This window comes from Chrysemys picta, chromosome 1 (assembly GCF_011386835.1).
Source record: "Chrysemys picta bellii isolate R12L10 chromosome 1, ASM1138683v2, whole genome shotgun sequence".
In the NCBI taxonomy this organism is placed as follows: domain Eukaryota; kingdom Metazoa; phylum Chordata; order Testudines; family Emydidae; genus Chrysemys; species Chrysemys picta.
Genome location: NC_088791.1, coordinates 156,949,190 through 156,954,398, shown reverse-complemented (window position 1 = coordinate 156,954,398; position 5,209 = coordinate 156,949,190).

Below are 5,209 nucleotides of genomic sequence, written 5' to 3'. Positions count from 1 at the left end.
GAATTGACTATAGTGTGTATTTTGGGTAAGATCTAAGTTATAATTGAACCTGGGTATGTGGCTGATCCTTTGGGATTGGAAGAACCTTTTCTTTTATATGATGAGATAAGATTTTCAGTAATCATCATCATATCTGACAGGTGTGTCTGGACGGAGGCCTGAGGCTGGGCACTTTAGAGGAACTGTGTTGTTTGGACTTCTGAGTAACCAGTGAGGTACTATAGAACATGTTTTGTGCTGGCATGGTAAATCTAAGTAGTGGAATAACCACCAACATTTGGGGTTTGTCTGCCCCGTTTTGTTTGCAGTTCACTCTGATTGAGTGACCTCAGCTGGCTCCCACGGGCAGCACCGTCACAATAGGTATTTATGAAAGTTCCATTCAAGGGACTGAAGGCCAGCACATTGGGTCCATTCACAATTTAAAATTGGAACGTTCCACCACCTGGGATCTATTCAGGAACTAACGTTCACTTTTACAGAATAGAAAGAATTCCATTCTACTGGCCAGTGTCCACGTAATAAGCTCCTAATTATACCTTGAACATCGCTTAACAAATTTAATTCAACCATAGCACATTGTCTGGCCCATGTCTCATTAAGCACAACCTTTTCCCCAATTAGGATTGCAGATTAGATTAAGGAGAGCAATTTTTAAATGTTCCGTGAGGACTGTGCTGGTTTTTAGGAATTGTACCTGCCTTTGGCCCACCTCCCATAGATTGTCTCCTATATTTGTGGCATAACTTAATTTCCTTTGCAGATTTTCTATATCGCCTGCATTTAGTATTTCAACTCCCATAACTATTCTGCCTATCCAGTCCCCCACACAGACCTTTTCTTTTTCCAAAATACCTTCCTCATCCATAAGTCCTCCATTCTTGGGATTGTTTGTAGTGCATTTGAGCAGCTTGGGTAGGTTTGAGTAATACTTCTATTGCTAGGGCTCCGGGTAATCTGTACAACAGCCAAGGATGCATTTGCAGTTCTTTGTTTGTGCCTTTCCCAATTTACCTCCCAAGGACCACCCTTCCATATATGGCTCTGGCTTCCTTGCCCACCACACATGGGGTATTACGATTGTCTGTATAGATATATCCTTTTCTGCACAATGTCACCTCACATTCATGGAGGCCTGTAGTCAACTTGTTTACTGGGAAAACTGATCGTGTTTTGAACCGTTTCCTTAAAGATGCTGGCACCACCCAATAAATGGCATAATGCTCCAAAAGAATTCCACCCATAATTCTTGCTTGCAAAGGAAAGTGCTGCACAGCATCGCCAGGACTGCTTAAAACCCGATCTTGTAATGTTAAACTATAACCAGCACTTGGAAGCATATGGATCTATATATTTTTATTACACACAGAAAAAGGAGGGACACCTGCCAAAAGCTGAATGCAAGCTTCTAAATTTGTCTTGCCAGAGTTGATGACATCATAGATGCTTAAAGCAGTGCAGGGCATCTGGTTTCCTTGTCATCAACTGTTTACAGAGCAGGTAAATAATGGAGAAATTATTGTAAATGAAATCTCATTTCATCTGAACGTTATGGGGATAATAAAATAATTGGAGGGATGAGTAATTGAGGCAGTTACTGGTAAATGATTCTCATCAAGTGACATAATCTAGGTTCCTATAACAGGGAATTTTGGGCTAATGTGCTTGAAGTAAATAGGGTTTTTCTGTATTTTGTTTATGCATCTGTGTATATGTTTTAATGAATGTACTTGTAATTTTGAAGTCCATTACTAATTTGGATTCTGACATGTTTACCTTTTAAAGCGATGTAGTTCACCTTTAACACTACATCCAGAAAAAAAAAATCCTACTATTATAAAAATCTTATTTTGAATTGAAATCTAGCTTCTAAATTAGAGTGCAGCATACAAGGGATTTATATTTTAATGTCAAAAACTCATGCACTACTTATATTTTGTTGCCAGCTCCCATCAGGATTGAATTTCATTAATAGGAAATATATATTAACTGAAGCATGAATTACAGGACATTTCAATAGCACTTGGGTTATAGTATTTGCCAAGTCCCTTTCAGGCTTTTTAGTTTCATTGCTAATGCAGATACGTCCAACATCTGTCTGTCTTGGTTAGTTTTTCTCTGTTGCAAAAAGACACATTTGCTTAAATCATCTGGGCCAAAAATAAAAGAAGGATGGACTTTTGGATGATTGTGATAGTTCTATGATCTGTAGTAACTGAAATAACTAATTATACACTGTAGCTATTTTATACAAATAGCTCTGTAGCATGGAGATTATTATTCATAATACATATAGTGCCATAAATTGTAACGATGCATTGCAATGTAAAACACATTTCTTGCCTCTGAAAAATCAAAGTAAAACCACCGTGTTGCCAGCCTAGCAGGAACTGTTTGAACCACTCTATTTTTAAACAGGATTTTCAAACAAGCTCCATTACTTGCAATTGGGGCATCAGTGGCATGTTTCCTTTTGAGTCAATATTAAATCCCTACCTTGGCATAGTGTTAGAGACACAGTGCTATTGGGACCAATTCTTGACCTCCACAGTCATTAACAATCTCATGGCACATTTTCCAAGACTAGCTGACTGCAGTGTCCTGCACTGTCCTGGCCAAATTCAAATTCAGTTGGATATGGTATTTGTCCTCACTCATTCACTGTCCTAAGATGTTGTGTAATGTTACTGTGTGTTGGGAAACAACGGTCTCATTTTGCCTCAGAGGTGGCTGCCTTTGGTGAGTAAAGTATCAGAGGGGTAGCCGTGTTAGTCTGAATCTGTAAAAAGCAACAGAGGGTCCTGTGGCACCTTTGAGACTAACAGAAGTATTGGGAGCATAAGCTTTCGTGGGTAAGAACCTCACTTCTTCAGATGCAAGAAGAAGATGCATCTGAAGAAGTGAGGTTCTTACCCACGAAAGCTTATGCTCCCAATACTTCTGTTAGTCTCAAAGGTGCCACAGGACCCTCTGTTGTTTTTTGGTGAGTAAAGTGGTTCAGTCTGTAAAGGGTGTTGGGTATGAAAGGTATTCTACAAATGTTAGTCACCCTAACAATCTGGGTAATTATAATGTTAGATATTGATAGTTCCTTTCCTTCTTGACTCTGTTTCTTGTCGACATGCCATTCTCCCTATGATGCTTTCACAATACACAGTCACTAGCGCCAGGATATTACCAGGGATTCACATTGCTGTTACTTGAGAACTGCCATGAATTTTTAATCTAATCCCAAACACTTGATGCACTGATTATAATAATAGAGTTAACAAAGCAGTTTCTTCTTACATGGAGGAGTCAGCAATAGAACAAGTGTCTTTGGATAGTTCAGTTTGACAGATGGTTTCAATGCAAGACTGATTTTTCACAGTAGCTTTTAATTGTTTTCAGTCTGAAAGCTGTAAAAGTCTAACTGATGCTGAAAATTTGATTGTTAGATTTTTATTCAGAGGTTTGATGGTTGAAATACTGTTTATAACAAAATGGCAAATGTTCACCCAATTGTGGTTTTTATGTTTTTGTTTGTTTGTGTAGATAGGGAGGGCTATTCAGAGGAGTAACTGGCTGTACAGGCATTTTGAGGCTTATGAGGGGAACTCCCCTAAGCCAATTTTGCTTAGGTTTGTTCCAGGTTTGCCTGTTAAGAATCCCAGTGTGTAAAGGGACACTGTCACTGAGGGGAAGAAAGTGGTCTTGAAGTAGTCATCTGTGGTTGATGAAGAAGCCCGTTCTGCATACATGAGTGTTTAGGGCCTGAGGGAGGAATTTCATGGAGAGATGAGCTGTATCTCCCCTCTTCTTTCAGTGGTAGATTAGGCTGGCTCCTAGCAGTTCTAGCTAGTCTCTCTCAGAGGAACAGGAGAATAGGGTAGGTTGGGAACATAAGACTATCATGGCAGACCTACTTGTAGTCTTCACTTCTGGTAACGACTTATAGGACATAGGTGGTGAATGTAGTACTGAAACAATACCTCAAATTGGCCCTAGAAGGCACTGTGCTCCTGCAAGTGCCCTCTTTCATGGGGAAGTACAAATGGAAAGTCTGAGTACTACTTGTCACATGGTGTCTCAATAAAACTAGATTTGTATTTCCTACATTTTCCCCATCATCCGGATCCTTTGCCATCCTCCTGCACATTTGAGGAAAGTCATGTGTGCTTTCTTTTTGTTTGGTCATCTTGTCCTTTATATTGTACTCCTCACTTTAGTATCTGAATGCTTTAAGGAGTGGAAATTTATTTGAGCATAAGCTTTAGTGGGCTACATCCCACTTCTTCGGATGCATAGACTGGAACATATATTGAGGAGATATATATACACACATACAGAGAGCATGAACAGGTGGGAGTTGTCTTACCAACTCCGAGAGGCCAATTAAGTAAGAGAAAAAAAACTTTTGAAGTGATAATCAAGCTAGCCCAGTACAGACAGGTTGATAAGAAGTGTGGGAGTACTTACAAGGGGAGATAGATTCAATGTTTGTAATGGCTCAGCCATTCCCAGTCTTTATTCAAACCTAAATTGATTGTGTCTAATTTGCATATCAATTCGAGTTCAGCAGTTTCTCCTTGGAGTCTGTTTTTGAAGCTTTTCTGTTGTAAAATAGCCACCCGCAGGTCTGTCATTGAATGACCAGACAGGTTAAAGTGTTGTCCCACTGGTTTTTGAGTATTACGATTCCTGATGTCAGATTTGTGTCCATTAATTCTTTTGCGTAGAGACTGTCCGGTTTGGCCAATGTACATGCCAGCAATGCCACTCTGCCATGTACATTTGACTCAGCTAATTTTGTATTCCTCTTAAGGATAAGTACATGACACAAAAAATGAAATGTTTTATTGCAGTGTAGACATACACTTAGGTGCCCTCTGTTTAGCCCTTATAAGCACTTCAATGTTGTGCAGTCAGTGCTAGAAAGGGTGTCACTACTGTTTTTTCAGAGGTTATCATTTGAAAATGGAGTGGGACTGATCCATCAGAGCTGATAAAGTATGGCACTTGTATGAGGTGGAACTGAAATAGTTTGTGCATTTTGCTAGCATCGTGTATCTTTTATTGGAATGAAGAGATTGTATTGACACTATAGATTATTAACCTGGGCTCACTGATTTGGCTCTCATTTACATTGGTGCAATTCAGTTCACTTGCTTCAGATTTACGCTGTTGTAAATTAGATCCAAATTGACTCCATTTCATCCCTTACAGTTTA